The sequence below is a fragment of the Platichthys flesus genome, chromosome 16 (assembly GCF_949316205.1).
Source record: "Platichthys flesus chromosome 16, fPlaFle2.1, whole genome shotgun sequence".
Taxonomy (NCBI): Eukaryota; Metazoa; Chordata; class Actinopteri; order Pleuronectiformes; family Pleuronectidae; genus Platichthys; species Platichthys flesus.
In genome coordinates, this window is record NC_084960.1 from 20,257,074 (window position 1) to 20,269,736 (window position 12,663).

At 42.4% G+C, this 12,663-nt stretch overlaps 2 non-coding genes across 2 annotated transcripts; both read right to left on the reverse strand.

Moving 5' to 3' along the window:
• Positions 1-10,946: 10,946 nt before the first annotated feature.
• trnas-gcu (transfer RNA serine (anticodon GCU)) lies at positions 10,947-11,028 on the reverse strand. Its single transcript has one exon. It is a non-coding gene; the product is annotated as a tRNA-Ser (tRNA).
• Positions 11,029-12,455: 1,427 nt separating this feature from the next.
• On the reverse strand, positions 12,456-12,537 carry trnas-gcu (transfer RNA serine (anticodon GCU)). Its single transcript has one exon. It is a non-coding gene; the product is annotated as a tRNA-Ser (tRNA).
• Positions 12,538-12,663: the final 126 nt, after the last annotated feature.

Consider the following 12,663-nt stretch of genomic DNA (forward strand, 5'->3'; position numbering starts at 1 on the left):
TGTAATTCAGTTTGATACAGTCCCCTTCTAAAAACAAGATGGGTTTCCTTGTTTTTATGCCATGGACTGATATTATACAGAAAAATGCAGTTCCATCCTTCCAGCATGGTTCAGAGAGTTATAGAGCCACCGCCAAGCAGGAAGGACATTTTTCTTGAGAGCACATGGTGGCGTATCACCATACTTAGACACTAACTAAATGCTCATATTTTCCCCAATAATATGTTTCTAATCTGTCATTTCAAGTTGGTGAGAGATTCAGAGCAACTGGTTAACATTTTTGTCAGAAAACGTGACGAGAATACAGCATTTGAGATAATAATCTCAAGCAGCAGAGTAAGCTGATTCAGTCAATTAGAGTAGAACTTTGTGTCTTGTAAACTTCACTGCGACGAGGATGGGATTCGAACCCACGCGTGCAGAGCACAATGGATTAGCAGTCCATCGCCTTGAACACTCGGCCACCTCGTCCTATTCAGAGGTAAATTTATCTCCTAAAATACAAACTTTTCCTGCTCTTAAAAGACATGTTACAATGGTGACAAGTGGCTGTGGACACAAGAAGACGAAGAAAACTATTGCTGAAAAAACAGGATTTTAACCCATGCGTGCAGACCACAGTTGGTTATCATTTCTTTACTGGAGAACAATTTGGGGGACTACAGGACTCTAACTTATGTTTTCTGGTATTGTACCTGCATACATAGGCCACTGGCCTTGCTTGTGTTTTTTTGAAGATGTTACACTGGTCGTCCAAGAGGCTTCTTTAGTTCTAAAAGACTTGTGGGAGGTTTCAGTTATGAAATCTCTCTAGGATCTTCACCTATACTCAGAGTTGGTGTTTAAACTTGCAGGTCGTTTAACCCCCCACCAAATGGTATTGTGTGGAGCTCCTTGGGTCAAGGTGTGTATAGCATTTCGCTATGGTGTGAGTCATTAGGGTTACACGCAATGTCAAGATATGCAAAGGGCCAGAGAGTGGAAATACCTGTAGCCTCCCACTAATAAGTTAAAACTGAAAGAGGATCTGGAAAGAGAAGTGACAGGTTTTCAAGAAACCACAGCAAGCCTATGGACACGTGTTTGCAGCCGATAAGTTTCATCTTAAGGTCGAAGACAATGGTTGTGACTCACAAAGGAGAATTAATGGTTCAATAGTGGAGAATGTGGGCATCGATCCCACTACCTCTCACATGCAAAGCGAGCGCTCTACCATTTGAGCTAATCCCCCTGTGTAAGAATAGCTTCTGTGGCAAATCATGGCAACCTCTTCAGCATGTATGTTGTTCTGTCCTAGACTGGATCACATTGCATAGGCAAATGAATGAAGTCTCTCATCACAGGCCCTCAGGGGAGACTGGACAAGTAAGTCATTTACAGAGAGCTATGCAGATGGGGAATTAGCTCAAATGGTAGAGCGCTCGCTTAGCATGCGAGAAGTAGTGGGATCGATGCCCACATTCTCCAGGAAATTTGTAATATCTTCATTTTAGTCTGGTTGGGAAAGTTCTGTAATTCAGTTTAATATAGTCCCCTTCTAAAACAAGATGGGTTTCCTTGTTTTTATGCCATGGACTGATATTATACAGAAAAATGCAGTTCCATCCTTCCAGCATGGTTCAGAGAGTTATAGAGCCACCGCCAAGCAGGAAGGACATTTTTCTTGATAGCACATGGTGGCGTATCACCATACTTAGACACTAACTAAATGCTCATATTTTCCCCAATAATATGTTTCTAATCTGTCATTTCAAGTTGGTGAGAGATTCAGAGCAACTGGTTAACATTTTTGTCAGAAAACGTGACGAGAATACAGCATTTGAGATAATAATCTCAAGCAGCAGAGTAAGCTGATTCAGTCAATTAGAGTAGAACTTTGTGTCTTGTAAACTTCACTGCGACGAGGATGGGATTCTAACCCACGCGTGCAGAGCACAATGGATTAGCAGTCCATCGCCTTGAACACTCGGCCACCTCGTCCTATTCAGAGGTAAATTTATCTCCTAAAATACAAACTTTTCCTGCTCTTAAAAGACATGTTACAATGGTGACAAGTGGCTGTGGACACAAGAAGACGAAGAAAACTATTGCTGAAAAAACAGGATTTTAACCCATGCGTGCAGACCACAGTTGGTTATCATTTCTTTACTGGAGAACAATTTGGGGGACTACAGGACTCTAACTTATGTTTTCTGGTATTGTACCTGCATACATAGGCCACTGGCCTTGCTTGTGTTTTTTTGAAGATGTTACACTGGTCGTCCAAGAGGCTTCTTTAGTTCTAAAAGACTTGTGGGAGGTTTCAGTTATGAAATCTCTCTAGGATCTTCACCTATACTCAGAGTTGGTGTTTAAACTTGCAGGTCGTTTAACCCCCCACCAAATGGTATTGTGTGGAGCTCCTTGGGTCAAGGTGTGTATAGCATTTCGCTATGGTGTGAGTCATTAGGGTTACATGCAATGTCAAGATATGCAAAGGGCCAGAGAGTGGAAATACCTGTAGCCTCCCACTAATAAGTTAAAACTGAAAGAGGATCTGGAAAGAGAAGTGACAGGTTTTCAAGAAACCACAGCAAGCCTATGGACACGTGTTTGCAGCCGATAAGTTTCATCTTAAGGTCGAAGACAATGGATGTGACTCACAAAGGAGAATTAATGGTTCAATAGTGGAGAATGTGGGCATCGATCCCACTACTTCTCACATGCAAAGCGAGCGCTCTACCATTTGAGCTAATCCCCCTGTGTAAGAATAGCTTCTGTGGCAAATCATGGCAACCTCTTCAGCATGTATGTTGTTCTGTCCTAGACTGGATCACATTGCATAGGCAAATGAATGAAGTCTCTCATCACAGGCCCTCAGGGGAGACTGGACAAGTAAGTCATTTACAGAGAGCTATGCAGATGGGGAATTAGCTCAAATGGTAGAGCGCTCGCTTAGCATGCGAGAAGTAGTGGGATCGATGCCCATATTCTCCAGGAAATTTGTAATATTTTAATTTTAGTCTGGTTGGGAAAGTTCTGTAATTCAGTTTAATATAGTCCCCTTCTAAAACAAGATGGGTTTCCTTGTTTTTATGCCATGGACTGATATTATACAGAAAAATGCAGTTCCATCCTTCCAGCATGGTTCAGAGAGTTATAGAGCCACCGCCAAGCAGGAAGGACATTTTTCTTGAGAGCACATGGTGGCGTATCACCATACTTAGACACTAACTAAATGCTCATATTTTCCCCAATAATATGTTTCTAATCTGTCATTTCAAGTTGGTGAGAGATTCAGAGCAACTGGTTAACATTTTTGTCAGAAAACGTGACGAGAATACAGCATTTGAGATAATAATCTCAAGCAGCAGAGTAAGCTGATTCAGTCAATTAGAGTAGAACTTTGTGTCTTGTAAACTTCACTGCGACGAGGATGGGATTCGAACCCACGCGTGCAGAGCACAATGGATTAGCAGTCCATCGCCTTAAACACTCGGCCACCTCGTCCTATTCAGAGGTAAATTTATCTCCTAAAATACAAACTTTTCCTGCTCTTAAAAGACATGTTACAATGGTGACAAGTGGCTGTGGACACAAGAAGACGAAGAAAACTATTGCTGAAAAAACAGGATTTTAACCCATGCGTGCAGACCACAGTTGGTTATCATTTCTTTACTGGAGAACAATTTGGGGGACTACAGGACTCTAACTTATGTTTTCTGGTATTGTACCTGCATACATAGGCCACTGGCCTTGCTTGTGTTTTTTTGAAGATGTTACACTGGTCGTCCAAGAGGCTTCTTTAGTTCTAAAAGACTTGTGTGAGGTTTCAGGTATGAAATCTCTCTAGGATCTTCACCTATACTCAGAGTTGGTGTTTAAACTTGCAGGTCGTTTAACCCCCCACCAAATGGTATTGTGTGGAGCTCCTTGGGTCAAGGTGTGTATAGCATTTCGCTATGGTGTGAGTCATTAGGGTTACACGCAATGTCAAGATATGCAAAGGGCCAGAGAGTGGAAATACCTGTAGCCTCCCACTAATAAGTTAAAACTGAAAGAGGATCTGGAAAGAGAAGTGACAGGTTTTCAAGAAACCACAGCAAGCCTATGGACACGTGTTTGCAGCCGATAAGTTTCATCTTAAGGTCGAAGACAATGGATGTGACTCACAAAGGAGAATTAATGGTTCAATAGTGGAGAATGTGGGCATCGATCCCACTACCTCTCACATGCAAAGCGAGCGCTCTACCATTTGAGCTAATCCCCCTGTGTAAGAATAGCTTCTGTGGCAAATCATGGCAACCTCTTCAGCATGTATGTTGTTCTGTCCTAGACTGGATCACATTGCATAGGCAAATGAATGAAGTCTCTCATCACAGGCCCTCAGGGGAGACTGGACAAGTAAGTCATTTACAGAGAGCTATGCAGATGGGGAATTAGCTCAAATGGTAGAGCGCTCGCTTAGCATGCGAGAAGTAGTGGGATCGATGCCCACATTCTCCAGGAAATTTGTAATATCTTCATTTTAGTCTGGTTGGGAAAGTTCTGTAATTCAGTTTAATATAGTCCCCTTCTAAAACAAGATGGGTTTCCTTGTTTTTATGCCATGGACTGATATTATACAGAAAAATGCAGTTCCATCCTTCCAGCATGGTTCAGAGAGTTATAGAGCCACCGCCAAGCAGGAAGGACATTTTTCTTGAGAGCACATGGTGGCGTATCACCATACTTAGACACTAACTAAATGCTCATATATTCCCCAATAATATGTTTCTAATCTGTCATTTCAAGTTGGTGAGAGATTCAGAGCAACTGGTTAACATTTTTGTCAGAAAACGTGACGAAAATACAGCATTTGAGATAATAATCTCAAGCAGCAGAGTAAGCTGATTCAGTCAATTAGAGTAGAACTTTGTGTCTTGTAAACTTCACTGCGACGAGGATGGGATTCGAACCCACGCGTGCAGAGCACAATGGATTAGCAGTCCATCGCCTTGAACACTCGGCCACCTCGTCCTATTCAGAGGTAAATTTATCTCCTAAAACACAAACTTTTCCTGCTCTTAAAAGACATGTTACAATGGTGACAAGTGGCTGTGGACACAAGAAGACGAAGAAAACTATTGCTGAAAAAACAGGATTTTAACCCATGCGTGCAGACCACAGTTGGTTATCATTTCTTTACTGGAGAACAATTTGGGGGACTACAGGACTCTAACTTATGTTTTCTGGTATTGTACCTGCATACATAGGCAACTGGCCTTGCTTGTGTTTTTTTGAAGATGTTACACTGGTCGTCCAAGAGGCTTCTTTAGTTCTAAAAGACTTGTGGGAGGTTTCAGTTATGAAATCTCTCTAGGATCTTCACCTATACTCAGAGTTGGTGTTTAAACTTGCAGGTCGTTTAACCCCCCACCAAATGGTATTGTGTGGAGCTCCTTGGGTCAAGGTGTGTATAGCATTTCGCTATGGTGTGAGCCATTAGGGTTACATGCAATGTCAAGATATGCAAAGGGCCAGAGAGTGGAAATACCTGTAGCCTCCCACTAATAAGTTAAAACTGAAAGAGGATCTGGAAAGAGAAGTGACAGGTTTTCAAGAAACCACAGCAAGCCTATGGACACGTGTTTGCAGCCGATAAGTTTCATCTTAAGGTCGAAGACAATGGATGTGACTCACAAAGGAGAATTAATGGTTCAATAGTGGAGAATGTGGGCATCGATCCCACTACCTCTCACATGCAAAGCGAGCGCTCTACCATTTGAGCTAATCCCCCTGTGTAAGAATAGCTTCTGTGGCAAATCATGGCAACCTCTTCAGCATGTATGTTGTTCTGTCCTAGACTGGATCACATTGCATAGGCAAATGAATGAAGTCTCTCATCACAGGCCCTCAGGGGAGACTGGACAAGTAAGTCATTTACAGAGAGCTATGCAGATGGGGAATTAGCTCAAATGGTAGAGCGCTCGCTTAGCATGCGAGAAGTAGTGGGATCGATGCCCACATTCTCCAGGAAATTTGTAATATCTTAATTTTAGTCTGGTTGGGAAAGTTCTGTAATTCAGTTTAATATAGTCCCCTTCTAAAACAAGATGGGTTTCCTTGTTTTTATGCCATGGACTGATATTATACAGAAAAATGCAGTTCCATCCTTCCAGCATGGTTCAGAGAGTTATAGAGCCACCGCCAAGCAGGAAGGACATTTTTCTTGAGAGCACATGGTGGCGTATCACCATACTTAGACACTAACTAAATGCTCATATTTTCCCCAATAATATGTTTCTAATCTGTCATTTCAAGTTGGTGAGAGATTCAGAGCAACTGGTTAACATTTTTGTCAGAAAACGTGACGAGAATACAGCATTTGAGATAATAATCTCAAGCAGCAGAGTAAGCTGATTCAGTCAATTAGAGTAGAACTTTGTGTCTTGTAAACTTCACTGCGACGAGGATGGGATTCGAACCCACGCGTGCAGAGCACAATGGATTAGCAGTCCATCGCCTTGAACACTCGGCCACCTCGTCCTATTCAGAGGTAAATTTATCTCCTAAAATACAAACTTTTCCTGCTCTTAAAAGACATGTTACAATGGTGACAAGTGGCTGTGGACACAAGAAGACGAAGAAAACTATTGCTGAAAAAACAGGATTTTAACCCATGCGTGCAGACCACAGTTGGTTATCATTTCTTTACTGGAGAACAATTTGGGGGACTACAGGACTCTAACTTATGTTTTCTGGTATTGTACCTGCATACATAGGCAACTGGCCTTGCTTGTGTTTTTTTGAAGATGTTCCACTGGTCGTCCAAGAGGCTTCTTTAGTTCTAAAAGACTTGTGGGAGGTTTCAGGTATGAAATCTCTCTAGGATCTTCACCTATACTCAGAGTTGGTGTTTAAACTTGCAGGTCGTTTAACCCCCCACCAAATGGTATTGTGTGGAGCTCCTTGGGTCAAGGTGTGTATAGCATTTCGCTATGGTGTGAGTCATTAGGGTTACACGCAATGTCAAGATATGCAAAGGGCCAGAGAGTGGAAATACCTGTAGCCTCCCACTAATAAGTTAAAACTGAAAGAGGATCTGGAAAGAGAAGTGACAGGTTTTCAAGAAACCACAGCAAGCCTATGGACACGTGTTTGCAGCCGATAAGTTTCATCTTAAGGTCGAAGACAATGGATGTGACTCACAAAGGAGAATTAATGGTTCAATAGTGGAGAATGTGGGCATCGATCCCACTACCTCTCACATGCAAAGCGAGTGCTCTACCATTTGAGATAATCCCCCTGTGTAAGAATAGCTTCTGTGGCAAATCATGGCAACCTCTTCAGCGTGTATGTTGTTCTGTCCTGGACTGGATCACATTGCCTAGACAAATGAGTGAAGTCTCTGATCACAGGCCCTCAGGGGAGACTGGACAAATAAGTCATTTACAGAGAGAGCTGCGGATGGGGAATTAGCTCAAATGGTAGAGCGCTCGCTTAGCATGCGAGAAGTAGTGGGATCGATGCCCACGTTCTCCAGGAAATTTGTAATATCTTCATTTTAGTCTGGTTGGGAAAGTTCTGTAATTCAGTTTGATATAGTCCCCTTCTAAAACAAGATGGGTTTCCTTGTTTTTATGCCAAGGACTGATATTATACAGAAAAATGCAGTTCCATCCTTCCAGCATGGTTCAGAGAGTTATAGAGCCACCGCCAAGTAGGAAGGACATTTTTCTTGAGAGCACATGGTGGCGTATCACCATACTTAGACACTAACTAAATGCTCATATTTTCCCCAATAATATGTTTCTAATTAGTCATTTCAGGTTGTTGAGAGATTCAGAGCACCTGGTTAGCGTTTTTGTCAGTACACGTGACGAGAATACAGCATTTGAGATAATAATCTCAAGCAGCAGAGTAAGCTGATTCAGTCAATTAGAGTAGAACTTTGTGTCTTGTAAACTTCACTGCGACAAGGATGGGATTCGAACCCACGCGTGCAGAGCACAATGGATTAGCAGTACATCGCCTTGACCACTCGGCAACCTCATCCTATTCAGAGGTAAATTTATCTCCTAAAATTCAAACTTTTCCTGCTCTTAAGAGACATGTTACAATGGTGACAAGTGGCTGTGGACACAAGAAGAAGAAGAAAACTATTGCTGAAAAAACTGGATTTCAACCCAAGCGTGCAGACCACAGTTGGTTATCATTTCTTTACTGGAGAACAATTTAGGGGACTACAGGACTCTAACTTATGTTTTCTGGTATTGTACCTGCGTACATAGGCAACTGGCCTTGCTTGTGTTTTTTTGAAGATGTTACACTGGTCGTCCAAGAGGCTTCTTTAGTTCTAAAAGACTTGTGGGAGGTTTCAGGTATGAAATCTCTCTAGGATCTTCACCTATACTCAGAGCTGGTGTTTAAACTTGCAGGTTGTTTAACCCCCCACCAAATGGTATTGTGTGGAGCTCCTTGGGTCAAGGTGTGTATAGCATTTCGCTATGGTGTGAGTCATTAGGGTTACACGCAATGTCAAGATATGCAAAGGGCCAGAGAGTGGAAATACCTGTAGCCTCCCACTAATAAGTTAAAACTGAAAGAGGATCTGGAAAGAGAAGTGACAGGTTTTCAAGAAACCACAGCAAGCCTATGCACACGTGTTTGCAGCCGATAAGTTTCATCTTAAGGTCGAAGACAATGGATGTCACTCACAAAGGGGAATTAAGGGTTCAATAGTGGAGAATGTGGGCATCGATCCCACTACCTCTCACATGCAAAGCGAGTGCTCTTCCATTTGAGCTAATCCCCCTGTGTAAGAATAGTTTCTGTGGCAAATCATGGCAACCTCTTCAGCGTGTATGTTGTTCTGTCCTGGACTGGATCACATTGCCTAGACAAATGAATGAAGTCTCTCATCACAGGCCCTCAGGGGAGACTGGACAAATAAGTCATTTACAGAGAGCTCTGCAGATGGGGAATTAGCTCAAATGGTAGAGCGCTCGCTCAGCATGCGAGAAGTAGTGGGATCGATGCCCACATTCTCCAGGAAATTTGTAATATCTTGATTTTAGGCTGGTTGGGAAAGTTCTGTAATTCAGTTTGATATAGTCCCCTTCTAAAACAAGATGGGTTTCCTTGTTTTTATGCCATGGACTGATATTATACAGAAAAATGCAGTTCCATCATTCCAGCATGGTTCAGAGAGTTATAGAGCCACCGCCAAGTAGGAAGGACATTTTTCTTGAAAGCACATGGTGGCGTATCACCATACTTAGACACTAACTAAATGCTCATATTTTCCCCAATAAAATGTTTCTAATCTGTCATTTCAAGTTGGTGAGAGATTCAGAGCACCTGGTTAGCGTTTTTGTCAGTACACGTGACAATATACAGAATTTGAGATAATAATCTCAAGCAGCAGAGTAAGCTGATTCAGTCAATTAGAGTAGAACTTTGTGTCTTGTAAACTTCACTGCGACGAGGATGGGATTCGAACCCACGCGTGGAGAGCACAATGGATTAGCAGTCCATCGCCTTGACCACTCGGCCACCTCGTCCTATTCAGAGGTAAATTTATCTCCTAAAATTGAAACTTTTCCTGCTCTTAAGAGACATGTTACAATGGTGACAAGTGGCTGTGGACACAAGAAGAAGAAGAAAACTATTGCTGAAAAAACTGGATTTTAACCCATGCGTGCAGACCACAGTTGGTTATCATTTCTTTACTGGAGAACAATTTAGGGGACTACAGGACTCTAACTTATGTTTTCTGGTATTGTACCTGCGTACATAGGCAACTGGCCTTGCTTGTGTTTTTTTGAAGATGTTACACTGGTCGTCCAAGAGGCTTCTTTAGTTCTAAAAGACTTGTGGGAGGTTTCAGGTATGAAATCTCTCTAGGATCTTCACCTATACTCAGAGCTGGTGTTTAAACTTGCAGGTCGTTTAACCCCCCACCAAATGGTATTGTGTGGAGCTCCTTGGGTCAAGGTGTGTATAGCATTTCGCTATGGTGTGAGTCATCAGGGTTACACGCAATGTCAAGATATGCAAAGGGCCAGAGAGTGGAAATACCTGTAGCCTCCCACTAAAAAGTTAAAACTGAAAGAGGATCTGGAAAGAGAAGTGACAGGTTTTCAAGAAACAACAGCAAGCCTATTCACACGTGGCTGCAGCCGATAAGTTTCATCTTAAGGTCGAAGACAATGGATGTCACTCACAAAGGGGAATGGTTCAATAGTGGAGAATGTGGGCATCGATCCCACTACCTCTCACATGCAAAGGGAGCACTCTACCATTTGAGCTAATACCCCTGTGTAAGATTATCTTCTGTGGCAAATCATGGCAACCTCTTCAGCGTGTATGTTGTTCTGTCCTGGACTGGATCACATTGCCTAGACAAATGAATGAAGTCTCTGATCACAGGCCCTCAGGGGAGACTGGACAAGTAAGTAATTTACAGAGAGCGCTGCGGATGGGGAATTAGCTCAAATGGTAGAGCGCTCGCTTAGCATGGGAGAAGTAGTGGGATCGATGCCCACATTCTCCAGGAAATTTGTAATATCTTGATTTTAGTCTGATTGGGAAAGTTCTGTAATTCAGTTTGATATAGTCCCCTTCTAAAACAAGATGGGTTTCCTTGTTTTTATGCCATGGACTGATATTATACAGAAATATGCAGTTCCATCCTTCCAGCATGGTTCAGAGAGTTATAGAGCCACCGCCAAGTAGGAAGGACATTTTTCTTGAGAGCACATGGTGGCGTATCACCATACTTAGACACTAACTAAATGCTCATATTTTCCCCAATAATATGTTTCTAATCTGTCATTTCAAGTTGGTGAGAGATTCAGAGCACCTGGTTAGCGTTTTTGTCAGTACACGTGACAATATACAGCATTTGAGATAATAATCTCAAGCAGCAGAGTAAGCTGATTCAGTCAATTAGAGTAGAACTTTGTGTCTTGTAAACTTCACTGCGACGAGGATGGGATTCGAACCCACGCGTGCAGAGCACAATGGATTAGCAGCCCATCGCCTTGACCACTGGGCCACCTCGTCCTATTCAGAGGTAAATTTATCTCCTAAAATTGAAACTTTTCCTGCTCTTAAGAGACATGTTACAATGGTGACAAGTGGCTGTGGACACAAGAAGAAGAAGAAAACTATTGCTGAAAAAACTGGATTTTAACCCATGCGTGCAGACCACAGTTGGTTATCATTTCTTTACTGGAGAACAATTTAGGGGACTACAGGAATCTAACTTATGTTTTCTGGTATTGTACCTGCGTACATAGGCAACTGGCCTTGCTTCTGTTTTTTTGAAGATGTTACACTGGTCGTCCAAGAGGCTTCTTTAGTTCTTAAAGACTTGTGGGAGGTTTCAGGTATGAAATCTCTCTAGGATCTTCACCTATACTCAGAGTTGGTGTTTAAACTTGCAGGTCGTTTAACCCCCCACCAAATGGTATTGTGTGGAGCTCCTTGGGTCAAGGTGTGTATAGCATTTCGCTATGGTGTGAGTCATTAGGGTTACACGCAATGTCAAGATATGCAAAGGGCCAGAGAGTGGAAATACCTGTAGCCTCCCACTAATAAGTTAAAACTGAAAGAGGATCTGGAAAGAGAAGTGACAGGTTTTCAAGAAACCACAGCAAGCCTATGCACACGTGTTTGCAGCCGATAAGTTTCATCTTAAGGTCGAAGACAATGGATGTCACTCACAAAGGGGAATTAAGGGTTCAATAGTGGAGAATGTGGGCATCGATCCCACTACCTCTCACATGCAACGCGAGTGCTCTTCCATTTGAGCTAATCCCCCTGTGTAAGAATAGTTTCTGTGGCAAATCATGGCAACCTCTTCAGCGTGTATGTTGTTCTGTCCTGGACTGGATCACATTGCCTAGACAAATGAATGAAGTCTCTCATCACAGGCCCTCAGGGGAGACTGGACAAATAAGTCATTTACAGAGAGCTCTGCAGATGGGGAATTAGCTCAAATGGTAGAGCGCTCGCTCAGCATGCGAGAAGTAGTGGGATCGATGCCCACATTCTCCAGGAAATTTGTAATATCTTGATTTTAGGCTGGTTGGGAAAGTTCTGTAATTCAGTTTGATATAGTCCCCTTCTAAAACAAGATGGGTTTCCTTGTTTTTATGCCATGGACTGATATTATGCAGAAAAATGCAGTTCCATCCTTCCTGCTTGTTTCAGAGAGTTATAGAGCCACCGCCAAGTAGGAAGGACATTTTTCTTGAGAGCACATGGTGGCGTATCACCATACTTAGACACTAACTAAATGCTCATATTTTCCCCAATAATATGTTTCTAATCTGTCATTTCAAGTTGGTGAGAGATTCAGAGCAGCTGGTTAGGGTTTTTGTCAGTACACGTGACGAGAATACAGCATTTGAGATAATAATCTCAAGCAGCAGAGTAAGCTGATTCAGTCAATTAGAGTAGAACTTTGTGTCTTGTAAACTTCACTGCGACAAGGATGGGATTCGAACCCACGCGTGCAGAGCACAATGGATTAGCAGCCCATCGCCTTGACCACTCGGCCACCTCGTCCTATTCAGAGGTAAATTTATCTCCTAAAATTGAAACTTTTCCTGCTCTTAAGAGACATGTTACAATGGTGACAAGTGGCTGTGGACACAAGAAGAAGAAGAAAACTATTGCTGAAAAAACTGGATT